The sequence below is a fragment of the Mustela lutreola genome, chromosome 5, assembly GCF_030435805.1.
Source record: "Mustela lutreola isolate mMusLut2 chromosome 5, mMusLut2.pri, whole genome shotgun sequence".
Classification (NCBI taxonomy): Eukaryota; Metazoa; Chordata; class Mammalia; order Carnivora; family Mustelidae; genus Mustela; species Mustela lutreola.
Window position 1 is genome coordinate 168,242,824 of NC_081294.1, and position 15,515 is coordinate 168,258,338.

Consider the following 15,515-nt stretch of genomic DNA (forward strand, 5'->3'; position numbering starts at 1 on the left):
GGGCGCCGAAACACTGCAGAGACAGGGGGCACAGGGCAGCGGCAGAGCCACAGCAGCTGAGGTAAGGCAGGTGGTGTGAGGGGCACAGCAGGGTGGCAGGGGTACATGTGGCAGTAGCAATGTGAGCTGCGTGGGGAAGGGGGCAGATATTCAGGGTGGAAGTAGCGTGATAATGCACTTGGCAGTGGGGAGGCAATGGAGCAGGGGGAGGGGAAAGCCGTTAGGCAGTCGTGGCTTGTGGGGGGAGGCGGGACCAGCCAGGCATCAGTGGGACATCAACCTTATGGCACGGTGGGCAGGGCTGCATGGATCTGAGGAGTTGGCAGCCAGGAGACAACACTGAGGAAGGGGTTTGGGATCACAAGGGAGGGGGCAGGATTCATCAGAGGCAGGGATGGGGGCAGGCAGTAGTGGCACTGGGAGGAGCGGGAGCTCTGTGGCACCTGTGGAGGATAGGTGGAATCTAGGCGGCCGCAGAGGGGGTGAGAAGGTGGGAGCAGCCCCAGGCAGCAGTGCAGCAGTAGTTAGGATGCCATGGTGGGCGGGCCCATGGTTCACGTCAAGGGGGCGGAGCAACAGCAGCAGGGAGAGTGTGGTTGGGCGGGCCCATCGTACACGTCAAGGGGGCCGGGCGGCAACAGTGAGGCGTGATGGGGGGGCGCATAGTGCACGTCAAGGGGGTGGGGCAGCAGCAGCGGGGTGGGCGTGGTGGGCGCGTCCATCTTGCAGGTCAAGGGGGGGGCAGCAACAGTTAGGAGGTTGTTGGTGGGCAGGCCTGTCGTGCACATCAAGGGGACGGGGCATCAAAGTGAGGAGGACTAGGTGGGTGGGCCCATCGTTCAGGTCAAGGGGGCTGGTCAGCAACAGTTACGAGCCCGTGGTGGGTGGCCCATCCTGCACGTCAATGATTCGGGGTAGCAGTAGTTAGGAGGGCGGGGTGCATGGGTCCATAATACATATAAAGGGGATGGGCAGCATCAGTGGGGCAGGTGTGGTAGGCGGGCCCATAGTAAACGTAAAGTGGGCAGGGCAGCATCAGTGGGGCAGGCGTGGGGGGCAGGCCCTTTGTGCACGTCAAGGGGGCGGGGCACCAAAGCACAGTAGAGGCTGGGACACAGGGCAACAGTGGAGCCACAGCAGCAGTGGTAAAGAGGGTTGTGTGGGGCGTACAGCAGGGTGGCAAGGGTACATGTGTGGGGCAGCAAGATGGTGGCAGCGTGAGGGGGCCAAGGGGGTGGGTGTGCAAAGCAGTAATGCGTGTGGCCGGTGAGGCAATGGAGCAGGGGGAGGGGGAAGCAGCTACTTGGTCGTGGTGGGTGGAGGAGAGGGACCAGCCTGGCATCAGTGGGGCATCAGTGTCATGGTCTGGTGGGCAAGGCTGCTAAACTCCATGGGGGCAAGGAGGTGGCAGAGAGGCTAGTACAGTCTAACGGTTCTAACTGGCGGGGCCAGTGGGGCAGGGAGTGGGGGTGTCATCAGGCAGCACTGGTACAGGGAGGGGAAGCTTCTTGTGGTAAGGGAAAGCTGCATGACACCCGAGTAGGGCAGCCGTGTGGCACCTGTGGGGGGATGGAATATAGGCGGCAGGGCAGCATAGGGAGTGTGGGACCAGCCCTGAGGCAGCAGCACAGCGACAGCTTGGCTGGCTTATTGGGCCTGCTCATAGTGCATGCCAACAAGGTGGGGCAGTGAAGCACAGCAGAGGCTGTGGGCACAGGACAGAAGTGGCCCAGCAGTAAGGGGGCCTGGGAGGGCACAGCAGGGTGGCAGGGGTGCATTTTTGGGGGGTAGGAAGCTGGCAGTAGCGTGGGGTGTGCTGTACATACTGGGCAGCCACACGCTTGGCAGACAGGAGGCATTGGAGTGGGGGAGGGGAGTAGCTAGGCGGTAGTGTCGCTTGGGCCTGGGCAGGACTAGCTGGATATAAACGGACACCAATATCATGGTGTGGTGGGTCAGGCAGCGAGCAAGGGCCACGTTTTGCTGGGCTTGGTGCATGTCTACAGGGCGGCACCACTGGTAGCAGATGCAGCAGGGACCCAGGATAGCAGTGGAGAGGAAATGGTGGTTGTAAGTGTAACTGTGGACGGGGTTGCAGCGTGGTGGGAGCGACTCATGTTGTGGGGGCAACCTGGTGGTACCAGTGTGGGGAAGGTGGAGTGGGACTCATGGGATGGCAGCAGCGCGGGAACAGGGGTAGAAAATCACGAAGGCTCTGGAGTGGGGGGCAGGGTTCGCACTAGGTAGTAGCTGCAGGAAGGGGTGGCTAGAACAGCACGGGGGCAGCGTGGCAGGTGAGGCAGGCATGCAAGTCAAAGGGCAGGGCTGCATAGGGCTGGGATATGAAGACCAGCAGCAACAGGACACAGGGCAGCAGCAGGACATAGGGCAAGAGTGGGACACAGGATGGCAGCAGATAAGAAGCAGGGTGGCGGTAAGGGGGCAATGATAGTGAAGGCATGGTTTTGGTAGTGGGGGTGTGGGGCACCCAGCAGGGTAGAGGTGCGGGGAGAGCACAGAGGGATGGTAGCAGCAATGTGGTGGGGCAGCAGGACAGTAATGAGCATGCTGGTGGGCGGGATGGGACAGTGTGGCTGCACAGGTGCATGCGGGGTGGCAGGCAGGTGGTGGCGTGGGGAGAAGGGGGGATGGAACCAACTGGGAGGCAGTGGCACAGCAACTGCACAGGAAGGGCATGAAGGGCGGGGTAGGGCCTTAATGCATGTCAGTGGGGACTGGACAGTGAAGGTCAGCAGTGGCCTGGGGCACAGGGCAGAAGCTTAGCAACAGCAGCGGTGGTGATGTGGGCAGAATGAGGGGTGTGCTGCAGACGGCAGGGTCATGAGGCAGGGGCACCCAGGAAGTAGGCTGGGAGAAGGCTGGGATGAGTGTGGGGGCAGCAGCAGGTCAACGGGGAGGGAATCTGGAGGCACTGGAGCAGGGATGGGGGGCCAACAGGTGTTAACATTTCGGGGGTGTTTGGTGGGACTAGCAGGGCAAGAGCATCAGGTTAATATCTGTGTGGGCAGGGCAGGGGCTATCCACAGTTGCGGCAGCAAAGGGACAGTATGCAGTGAAGAAATGGCAGTGGGGGGCAGTGAGACAGCAGTGACTTGAGAAAGGCAGTGACTTAAGGAAGTGCAGTTGGATGGCAGCCAATATGGAGGTGAAGCGGGGAGGGATTTGCCCAGATGTGGTTGGGAGGGACCAGCAGGACAGCAGCTGCCTGGCAATGGCATGGCATGGCTTGGGGGCAGGGCATGGTGGTGGAGATGGGCAGGAACAGCTGGGTGACCACAGTAGCAGTGGTGTTGTTGTTGGAAACACTGGCACCAGACCAGTAGAAGCACTGGAGAGTGGTGCAGCAGGGTGGCAGAGTTATGGGTGTGCACAAGGGAGTGGTAGGGGCACTGGGGTGACAGAGCAGGGAATCAGTTGCAGCACACAGGGCAGCAGGGCAGCTATGGCGAGGGTTAGCTGTTGTGTTACAAAGGGGCACTGCTGTGGAGTAGCAGAGTGGAGGGTGGCAGCACTGGTGGCAGTGGCCTGTCAGCCATGGGGGGTGGAAGGGATGGAGGTGGGTGTGTGAGGTGCAGCAGGGTGGCAGTGGGGGGATAGCACAGGGGGGTGGCCATGGTTTGGGGTGTGGGGACCAGCCAGGCAGCAGAAGCACAGATGCGGGGGCAGTGATTTGGTAGCAGCACTATCAAATGCTTTTTCTCCATATATTGAGATGGTCCTATGATGTTGATCCTTCATTTTGTGAATGCGGCACATTAGTATGATTTGTGCGATGATTTTTTTTAAACTTGATACCAGATTTATTTTAAGCTATTAACAAGAAATAATGAATATTTCAGAGGTTATATCTCAAATCTTTGAAAATCATATGAGAGAATAAGTGTGAATAACAGCCCCTTCTCTGTATGGCTTTGTAACACCAATTGCCCCTTCATTTTTTAAAAAATTAAATTAATTTATTTATTTTCAGAAAAACAGTATTCATTATTTTTTCACCACACCCAGTGCTCCATGCAATCCGTGCCCTCTGTAATACCCACAGCCTAGTACCCCAACCTCCCACCCCCACCACTTCAAACCCCTCAGATTGTTTTACAGAGTCCATGTGTGATGATTTTTATGTCTATGTTCATGAGAGATACTTGTCTGACATTTTCTTGGGGCACATTGGGATGTTTTGATAAGGGCCATGCTGGACTCATAAAATGAGGCAGGGAGCATTCCTTCCTCTTGTTTTTCTGGCAGAGTTGGAGAAAGATTGGTATTCTTTTTTTTTTTTTTTTTCCTGTGGATGATTCATAGAATTCACTGGTGAAACCATGGGGTCCTGGAATTTGCTTGTTGGAAGTTTTTGGTTTCTTATTTAATCTCCCTACTGGTCATTGGTTTGTTCAGAATTTCTGTTTCTTCAAGATTCAGTCTTGGAAAGTTGTATGTTTCTGGGAATGTATCCTTTTCTTTTGGATTATCCAGCTTGTTGGGTTGTAATTGTTCATAAGACTTTCTTATGAGCCTTTACATATCTATGGTATCAGGGAATATCTCTTTCATTTCTGAGGATGAGTCCTCTTTCTTTTTTCTTAGCTTGAGTCTGGCTGGGACTCTGTCAGCTTTGTTCTTTTCAAAGAACCAGCTCTTTGTTGATCTTTCTTTCTTTCTTTCTTTCTTTCTTTCTTTCTTTCTTTCTTTCTTTCTTAATATTTCTGTTGACTTTTTAGTCTGTATTTCACTTATTTCAGTTCTGATGTGTTCCTTCCTTTGTTCTACAAACATTGGACTTCATTTGTGCTTTTTATGTTTCCTTGAGTTATCAAGTTAGGTTGTTTATTTGAGATGTTTCTTGTTTCTTGAGTTAGGCCTGTATTATAAACTTCCCTCTTAGAACCACTTTTTTTTTTTTTTAAGTTAGCTCTAAGGGGTGCCTGTGTTAGGGTGTTAGGGCTGCCTGTTAGGCATTGGACTTTGGCTTAGGTCATGAATTTAAGGTCCTTGAATTGAGCACTGCATCAGCTCTCTGGTTAGCATGGGGAGCCACTTTCACCCTCTTCTGCTGCCTGCTACTCCTTCCACTTTGCTCAGTCTCTCTCTCTTTCCCTCTGTGTCAAATAAATAAATGACGTCTTCAAAAACTTAAAATGATCTCTATGCCCAGTGTGGGGTTGAAACTCAAAACCGCAAGATCAAGAGTCACAGCGCTTCACTGACTAATCGGGTGCCCCATTTTAGAACCCGTTTTACTGCATTCCATAACTTCTGTTTGATTGTATTATTTTTTCATTTCCCTCAAAGTATTTCTGTGTTCCTATTTCAGTTTGCCCATGAATTCAATTGGTTGTTCAGTAGCATGTTGTTTAGTCTCTGTGTTTATGAATTTCCAGTTTTCTTCTTGTAATTGATTTCTAGTTCTATGCCACTGTGTTTGGAAAAAATGGTCGATTTGGTTTCACTCATCATTTGGGAAAATCTTAGGCTTCTGGAGTTTATTGACTTGTCTTGTGGCCTCACATATGACCTATGGTGGAGAATGTTCTAGGTTCACTTGAGAGGAGTGCATTCCATGTGCTGCTTTTGGATGGAGGGTTCTGTGTGTATCTGTCAAGTCCATCTAAGTAACAGGTTGTCTGAGGCTAATGTTTCCTTTGTGATCTTCTGTCTGGATGGTGTATCATTGAGAGAAGTGTGAGGTATTAAAGTTCCCTATGGTATTAGTGCTGATTACTTCTCGTAGGTCTGTTCATATATGCTCTACATATTTAGTTGTTCCACTGCTGGGTGGGTAAATATTTTAAAATATTGCATCGTCTTACTGCATTGATTCCATTATCAGTTTCTAGTGCCCTTCATTGGCTCTTGTTACAGTGTCTGGATTTTTTTTTTTCTTTCTCCATTGGACTGAAAAACAGAAGATCATCTGTTAGCTCTGCAGTCATGAGCATAGCACAGCCCTGCTCTAAGTCTGGTTTTCTTTATTTTCCTATATAAATAAAACAATAAATTCTTCTCCCAGGACCATATCCTGACTCCAATAAGAAAGTATGTATAAAAGTGCTTTGTAGACTAGGAGATACTGCCCAATAATGAAAATGATTATGCAACCACCAAATGTTCAAGATTAGACTTTTTAAGACATATTTATTTATTGTAGAGACAGAAAGAGATTGCATGCACAAGCATATGCTAGAGAGAGGAGGGTCAGAGGGAGAGAGGGAATCCTCCAGCAGCGTACCCATTGAGTGTGGAGCCTGGTGTGGGGCTCTCTCCTAGAAGTTGGGAACTTGATTTGAGCCCAAATCAAGAGTCAGCTGCTTAATGACCGTGCCACCCAGATACCCCCAGAATAAGATTTTTAAAAACATTTTTGAGGGCCTACTCTCATATGTATTATTCTAAGTGACCTCTATTTCATTCAAATCTAAAAACTGTTATTAAATTAAAAATAGAAGCTGTTCTAAAAGCAAATATTCATAATATCCTCAGAGGTGGGGAAACATGCAGAAAATAGGTTAAGAAGGACACTGGGGTGGTTTAGTTGTTGAAGCTTGCCGTTGGCTCAGGACATAATCCCAGGTTCCTGGGATCAAACCCCAGTTCAGACTCCCTGCTCAGTGGGGAGTCTTCTTCTCCATCTCCCTCTGTCCCTCCCCCTGCTTATATCCTCCCCTTCCTGTCTCTCAAATAAATAATTAAATTAAAAAGGCAAGTTATTTTCTCAGTGTCATGATAAATATTAGAACTAGATACAGTCCTGAATGTGTTACCCTGAAGAATGTGTTCTTTCTTTTGTACATTTACCAAAAAATACCTAGCCCTCAAAATACCATAGATTAAATTAGTTTCCCCTTTCTCCATACACTGAGTATCGGAAGATGTGACAATTGCAGGACCCTGGCTGTCAGGGTTGGTGGAGTGTGTGACTCTTGATCTCCAGGTTACAAGTTTGAGTCATATTGGGGGTACAGATTACTTAATTGAAAAAAAAAGATGCTAAATTTGGATTTGTTTTCTTTTTTCCTTTTGACACCTTCACCCATTTCTCCCAGCTCCAACCCCAAACTTCTGCCAGACCCCATCTGTTCTGTCTGTGAGCTCACATTTTTGGTTTGGTTTTGTTTTAAAGTTCTACATGTAAGTGATTTCTAGTATTTGTCTTTCTGTCTGGCCTGTTTTATTTAGCATAATGCCTTCAAGGGCCACCATGTTGTAAATCAAAATATTGCATACTTTATTATGGCTGAGTAGGATTCCACTCAGTTTATCGACCACAGTTTCTTTATTCATTCATCCACTGATGGCATTTAGGTTGTTTCTTTATTTTCACTGTTGTAAATAATCCTGCAGTATACACAGGGGTGAATATACCTTTGTGAATTAGTAATTTCATTCCCTTCATATAAATACTCAGAAAGGGAAATTCTGGTTCCTTTGGTTGCTCTATTTCCAATTTTTTTGAGGAACTTCCATACTGTTTTCCATAATGGCCATACCCATTTATAGTCCCCATAATGATGGACTAGAGTTTTCCTCTACACCACATCTTTGCCAAAACTTGCTATTTCTCCTGTTTTTGATAGCAGCCCTTCTGACAGGTATGAAGTAGGGCCTCATTATGGTTTGATTTGCATTTCCCTGATGATTAATTATGAGCATCTTTCCATGTTCAAGTAGAACATCTATATGTCTTCTTTAGGATAATGTCTATTTGGAACTTCTCCTGATGCACTAGATAACTTGTGGTGTTTTTGATGTTTTTGGTGCTTTTGTGTGCTTTGTTTTCTTTTGTTTTGTTGTTGAGTGGCATGAGTTCTTTATATTTTGAATATTAACCCCTTACCCGATATATAATTTACAAATGTTTTACCTTAAGTTACCATTTTATTTTGTTGATGGTTTCCTTTGTTGTTTGGATGTTTTATAGTTACATGTAGGCCCACACTTTGCCTCTTTGTTTATTTTTACTTTTGTGTCCGCTTAAAAGCACCACTACCAAGACCTTTCATCAAGGACCATTCCAAACCCTGTGTTTTCTGCTACAGGTTTTATAGTTCCAGGACTTATATTCAATTGTTTGACACATTTTGAGTTAATTTTTGTGTATGGTGTAAGAGAATGGGGTAGTTTTGTTCTTTTGCATGTGGCTCTCCAGTGTTCCCAGCACCATTGATGAAAGAGACTCTTTTTCCCCCTTGTTTATTCTTAGCTCCTTTGTCATAAGTTCCCAGACCATAGATGTGTGTGTTTAATTTTGGGCTCTCTCCTGTCACCTGGTGATGTGTTTGTCTGTTATTATGACAATGATAGTTTGTTTTGATTACTCTAGCTTTGTCATTAGTCTGAAATGAGCAAGCACGATGCCTTTAGTGTGGTTCTTCTTTCTCTAGATTGTTCTGGTACTCAGAGTCTTTTGTGGAATCATACAAATTTTTAGAAACTTTCTTCTCTTTCTGTGAAAAATGTCCTTAGAATTTTGACATGAATTGTAATGAAACTGTAGATGGCTTAGAGAAGTATGTACATTTTACCATTATTAATTTTTCTCACCCATGAATATGCGATGTCTCTTGGTTTATGTGTGTTGCCTTCAGTTGCTTTCCTTCCCGTCTTGTCGTTTTCATCATACAAGATTTTACCTCTTGGTGAAGTATATTCCTGGGTGTTTCATTCTTTTTCATGTAACTTCAGGTGGGATGATCTTCCTAATTTATTTTCTGATGATTCGTTATTAGCATATAGAAACAGCAGATTTTGGGGTAGTGATATTTTATCCTCCCCCTTTACTGAATTTAGTCATAGTTTGAACAATTTTTCACTGGCTTCTTTTAGGTTTTCCTTATATTCTATATTATCTGCAAATAGTGACCATTTTACTTCTTTCTTTCCAGTTTTGATGCCTTCTGATTAACTTCTTGCAAAATTGTCCTACCTTGGATTTTCAATATTGTGTTCAACAAGAGTGGCAAGGAAAGATCGGCAATGTTCTAACTTAGGTGATCTTAGACGAAATAGAAAGAGCAAAAACTTTTCACTATCGGATGTTACATAATCTGTGTGGTTGTCATATATGGCCTTTTTAAAAAAGATTTATTTTATTTTATTTTATTGATTTGATTTAATTTAATTTAATTTTTATTTATTTGATTTATTTATTATTTATTTATTTTAAATTTTTAAAATTAAATTAATTTATTTATTTTCAGAAAAACGGTATTCATTATTTTTGCACCACACCCAGTGCTCCATGCAATCCATGCCCTCTATAATACCACCCCCTGGTACCCCAACCTCCCACCCTCCTGCCACTTCAAACCCCTCAGTTGTGTTCCAGAGTCCATAGTCTTTCATGATTCACCTCCCCTTCCAATTACCCCAACTCCCTTCTCCTCTCTAACACCCCTTGTCCTCCATGATATTTGTTATGCTCCACAAATAAGTGAAACCATATGATAGTTGACTCTCTCTGCTTGACTTATTTCACTCAGCATAATCTCTTCCAGTCCCGTCCCTGTGATAATCCAGGACCCTGGGATAATGACCTGAGTTTAAGGCAGAGGCTTTAACACCCTGAGCCACCCAGGCACCCCATATATTTCCTTTTCGGTATTGAGGTATATTCCTGCTCTACACACTGATGATAATTTTGATTGCAAACGGATATTAAAGTATGTCAAATGCTTTCCTGGATCCCAAGATAATCACATCATTTTTATTCTTTATTTTCTTAATATGCTTTGAAAAATGTGTACCTGTAAACCATCATTGCATTCCTGCAAGATCATACTTGATCATAGTATATGATTTTCTCAGCATATTGGTGAACTTGAGTTGCTAGTATTTTGTTGAACATTTTTGCATCTATGGTCATCAGGGATATTGGACTGTAAGACTCTTGTCTTGGGGGGTCCTCATTTATTTTTGCATTAGGGTTATGTTTGCCTCAGCAAATGAGTTTAGAAGATTTCTCTTCTAGTTTTTGGAAAAGTGGGGAACAGAATGATATGAATCCTTCTCTGAATGGCAGAATTTAGCACGAAATGCATCTGGTTCTGGAAGTTGGTTTTTTGGGAGGTTTTAGATTGCTGATATGATGAGTATTTGTATTTTATGTAAGTATTGGATCACTAAAGATGAAACTGTTTCCACATCTTGGTGGTGGAATGGATGGAAGGGAATGAGGGTCATGGGGGCCCAGCACTCAGAGGCTCCATCTGCCACTGTGGCTGTGCCATTCCTCTCAGATGCTGGCAGAGGAGGAGGACATGGCAGAAACACGGCAGAGTGGTGGTGGCAGGGTGGTGGGAATGTTGGGTTCAAGGGGATGATGAGACTGATGCATGGTCCTCCTGTCCCACCCACAGGATATCAGATCATCTACTGCCTAGCCAACAGCAACTCCAGCATGTTCACCACAGTGGAGATGGGTGCCATGGTGGGGCAATACACGGCCACTGAGCTGGCCCCAGAGTCAGCATACATCTTCAGACTGATGATCAAGATGAGGCAGGGCTTGGGGAGCCCCTAGAGGCCAACATCATCACCACTGACAAGCGTGGTAAGGCCACAGGCCCAGGTCCACTGTCCTGGTGACACGGGGAGGACAGCTGGGCCCAACTGGGAGCCACAAACTTGCTGGTTCCACAGCTTCCTGGGGCAGAGCTTACAGGGTGGTGTGTCTACACACCACGATATTTACCATACTGGCAGGAATGTCCCTGGAGAGGAGGTTGTGTAACTGGATCAGAGTGGCTCTGAGTCACCATGTTGGAGGGAGGCTCCCTGAAGCCAGGTGATTTTTCTCTGATGATCAAAACGACATGACCAGCTGAGCCAGGGGTTCCAAAACACGTTTTCTACCAAGCAGTGCTAGGGAGATATGTCTTCATGGATGCTGCTTCTGTTCCAAGCACTGGTGAGGTGCTTATTGTTCATTGTCTTGGTTTCTCCTCACAAAATTATGGGGGATAAAAGGCTGTGAGGCCCAGTTTTATAGAAGATGTGGGGCATAAACAGATTCAGTCATTTACCAGGGACACAGCTGTTGAGGCAGTGTCTGTGAAGACCCTCCACAGACACTGGCTCCCTGTTCCCACAGCAATCTGCTGTGGATTCCCATATCTGTGAGCCCCTGCTATGTCTTCTAACCTCATTCTGGGATCTGCATCAGTGGGTTCCCTTTCCAGGGCCACCCCAACAACTCTAGGTCTTTTTATGCCACCTGACCTTGGAGGGACCACAGGGATTCCAGCTTATGCCTGAGTCAGGAAAAATCAGGGACAATATGGAGTGCATAGCAGGCACTGAACCCCATCTCTGAGGCTGCCAGGAGCCTGGGTGGCTTTCAGGACAGTGTGATGCCTGCCAGTTTCTGTGACACAACCTGCCCTCATGCCTAGATCCCTTAGAGTTCTGGCTTCAGAATGTGTGGTTCAGGGACTGCATCCCTGTTCTCTCCACATCCAGAGAGCAGGCTGTGCATTGGTCTTGCTGATGTCACAGGGTAGCACACAGGAAGTAGCTTGACCAGGCCTAACACAGGAGTGGAGTTGAGGGGAATGTATGGCTCATTTATGTCCTGTGCTCTTGAATGGAGAGCACCATCCATGCCCCAGAGGTATCTTCCTGGACTTTGGAGCAAAATCAAAACAACAAAATGAAAGGATCCATGATACATTTGGGCCTACTTACCTGCAGAGGTACTCTTGGTCTGTGGCTTGCTCATCAGTGTCAGAGCAGGGCTCTTACTGTAGCACAGGTAGGCTGACAACCAGGCTGACTACAGGGTGTCTGGAAATGTTGCCATCCTGGGAGAAACACATTTTATCACTACGCAAGTGTTGTTTGTGCTGTTGTGCTTAATCCTTCTCTGATTCAACTGCGTACCATGAGAGGCTGAGTGATATGCAAAGCCTGGACTGTAGATTGTGTTGGCTTCCCTATACATCTGTCCCTAGGGGTTATTTGGCTGCTGGGGAGGGGGCTGGGAGCAGGTATTTGGGTCTGATGTGCCTTGCTTCAGAAGTGCCCCATGAGGTTGAGCAGTAAGGTGGGGGCTGTGGTCCTATCTGTCACTTGGGTCCACATTGGTCACCATGATGGTTGTGTTTATGGGAGTACAGGTCCAGCAAGCCAGAGTCTGTGGATCCTCAACTGCCTATTGACGATCTGTAACCAGGGCCTGGGGCACCAGAGCAGAGCCAGAGTTGCAGGGCCCAGGTATATGCTCATAGGAAAGGACTGGTGTCAGGGAGGGAGGTGGTCAGGCCCATGCAGCCACATCAGACAGCCAGATCACAGGGGGGCTGAAGACTGGCTCTGTACTCTGTGACACATTGGAGGGTTGGCATGTCTCAGGGCAAAAAGCACACAGCGGGAATTCTGCCATCTCCACAATGCTGAAGTAGAATGTGTGGTGTGGAGCACAGTCAGGCACCTGGGTACAGTGTGTGTGTCTCCTAATCCAGTCTCCTTTTGAATGCCTCGGTCAGCACTTGGGTTTTGGGTGAAGGGAAGCTAGCCAGGGTACAGGAGTTCTTTCTGTGGAGGCTGGCAGGTGGAATGCTGCCTCGTGGCTTGGGTGGGCAGTGGGGATATAGACCAAAATATCCTGCTAAGCAGTAAGGCTCAGGCTCTGTGCAAGGGGATTCTTGGAAGCTCCACAGAAGAAGAACCCCATCTGCATGTCCCTTCAGCTCTGCTCCCCCTGCACAAACCTTGGATGGGTGCAAGGAGGGAGTAAGGTGGGAAGGAGTATATTTGCTCCTTCCACGCCTATGCAGGTTAACATCTTCCAAAGAGACCCATCAATGACATGGATCACAGAGGCTGAGTGGCATGGTGGAGACCAGGAGAGGGTGTGCTGCTCATCCAGGGGAGAAAGGGCTACACCTGCCTGACCATGATGGATACAAAGTGGGCACTGAACAGTTTTGTGGGCCTCAGGCAAGGAGGTGGGATGCATGGTGTCACCATCATCCAGGAAGCCTCCATGAACACTGTTGCAAATCCTTTACAACTCCTCTGGTTTTTTCCTTGGGAGAAAATTCTAGAAGCAGAACACTTAGCTCAGAATATATGAGTATGTTTGGCTTGAAGATACAGAAACTCATGGACAGGCCATGCCCTAGGGACTAGGATGCGTGTCTTGTGGCCTCTCTGCTTCCATGCTGATGTCTTGCCTTCAATGTTCAGTGAAAATATATCTCATTAAGCGTGTGTCCGCAGGCCTTTCATTACTACTCTACCACTAAATACCTGTGCCTTTACACGGTGATGTGTCTCATGAGGTCTTAGTGTCTGATCGTGAAAATCCTCAAACTCAACTGGGTACAGATTTACAGAACTTATGGAAAAGCTGCATTCAAGCCAAACAAGAATTAATAAGGGGGGGGACAGAGTGAGTTGAGGAAGATGAGCCTACCTTTGTTACTCTTCTTTGAAACATTGCTGGTTCTTTAATCTTTCTTCTTCCAGATTGAGGAAAATTGTATCTGAAAGTATCCATGATCTACAGAAATGTGATGAAATATTTCTGTGTGAACAAATGGGAGCATTTAACTTCTCTCCCTCTCTGAACCCTCCATCATTCAGAAACTCTCAGGGAGAATTCTTTCTTCCAAGGTACTTAGGATTATTAGCATAGGTTCATCACAAGTGCCTTTTTCTTGTAACAGGACACCACTGGAAACATTGGTTATTTTACCAGAGGATTGGGTGAAATGTCCAATTTAACGTGTATAAACTCAGATAATGACCAGACAATTTTCAGGAATTTAAGGGTGGCTTTGTGGAGCCCCTTGACAATAGAGGCTTCACACCTTGATGTGAAGTTCACACAGTGCCCAGGAGCCTTGCCAGATGAGTTGGAAAAGTTACTTGTTGGCAGGTATAGGAATCTCAGGATATTTGGGGGACCTCACAAAGATAAATCAATCCAAATCGACAGGCATTGCAGTCATGTCTGATGAGAGCATCGTGCTTGGCTTTGGCTTGGACACACTACTGAAAGTTCACTCTAGAGATTCCTCATGAAAAGTTCCAGCACAGCAGGTTTTCAAAATCTGTATGGAATGATCCATCACTATGCCTGCCAGGCTGAGTTAGAATAGATGCTAATAAACCAAGTGTGCTTGCGGCTGCCTTCTTTCATCTAAAAAACCATCCCAAATCCGTTGAATTGAAATCCATCACCTATGTGGACTGGCACCCACTGTCACCACCGCCAGGCATTTCTGTGCCTCACAATGTGTCCTGTGAAGCTCTGAATCTATTTAATTCCCAATCGGGTTTGGGGACCTTACCTTGGAGGCTGGCAGTGTATTCTGTTTGGTAAAATCCTATCTGAACTATAACCCAAATCCTCCCAGAATCCTCTAGAAGCTGGCTGTTCGAGGGCATGCCCGTTGGGTCCGTAGCATAAACACTGGTTAGGAGTGAAACAATTTTCAATCTCTTAGGTATACTTTACATTCATTTTGGATGGTGATTAGTTGTTGGTTTTTTATTTCTTTTTTTGAGTTCCAGGGTCCATGAGAGGCATGTCTTAGAAATGAAAGACCAGAGGCTCATTTCAGCCAAGTAGAGTTGTGAAAAAAGAAAGACTAACAGAGTCACTCATGTAGAGTAGAAAAGACACTGAGAAGGTAGAGTATATGCATATCTTCTATGGGAGTTCTGTGTCATTGAAGTTACGGGGTAGATTAATGAGAACGCTTGTCAAAAGTGAAAGAAGTTTCAAGGAGAAGTAAGCAACCCTAGGATGGTCATGCAAAATGGAGTTGAAATAGGGTTTCTACAGATCTCCTGTTCGGGTTCTTGGTGAATCAGGAACTTTACTTAGACTCTCGTCACTAGTTGGAAATGGTGAGAGACCTCTGGGCCATCACCTGGCAAACATCCTCCTGCTTGGGACTGGCATCGATATCATGGAACTCCTGGTAGCCAATTTACCATGCATGTATTATTTGAAGGTCTGCCAGAAGCAATGCTAAGTCTTTCACCAATTTCAGGTTCCTGTGGTTTTAGCATATTTGAGCTTGTGCTTTCAGTTGGAAGGGAGGAGCATGCTTTCAGTTTTGTATGACATTGTATCTTCTGGAGTATGGGTCCTGAGACCTCAGCTAAATGCTCTCTCTGATTTTACAGGTGGTGCTTCAAGGCTCAGGTGACTTGGCCTCCTTGGCAGCGTCCAATGTATCCAGCCTCTGTCTCTTCAGTGCAGATTCAAGTGCAGCACGTACAGGAGTGTGACCCCTGTCATCTCCCTGATGGATGTGCATCACAGCAGTAAGTTGTCCTGGTTCTGAAATTTCAGCCTGGGTTGAGGTTCAGGGCTTGACTTGGGTGCCTCTTTTGCTGGCTTCTATCTTTCTTCTGGAGGCAAAGATACCATCTTCTTTTTGATTAAATTGAAGATGTACCCTTAACCAGAATATCTAGAGTTTCTTGCTTGGGGAAAATTATTTAGTGGCACATATGGAGAAGGTTCTGCAAGTCCCTTCTCC

General features: G+C 46.7%; 1 long non-coding RNA gene across 1 annotated transcript; it reads left to right on the top strand.

Annotated features, from left to right (window-relative positions):
- The first annotated feature begins 1,146 nt into the window (after window positions 1-1,146).
- LOC131831477 (uncharacterized) lies at window positions 1,147-15,297 on the top strand. The gene is made up of 3 exons (XR_009353658.1): window positions 1,147-1,266; window positions 10,374-10,567; window positions 15,157-15,297. It is a non-coding gene; the product is annotated as an uncharacterized LOC131831477 (long non-coding RNA).
- Window positions 15,298-15,515: the final 218 nt, after the last annotated feature.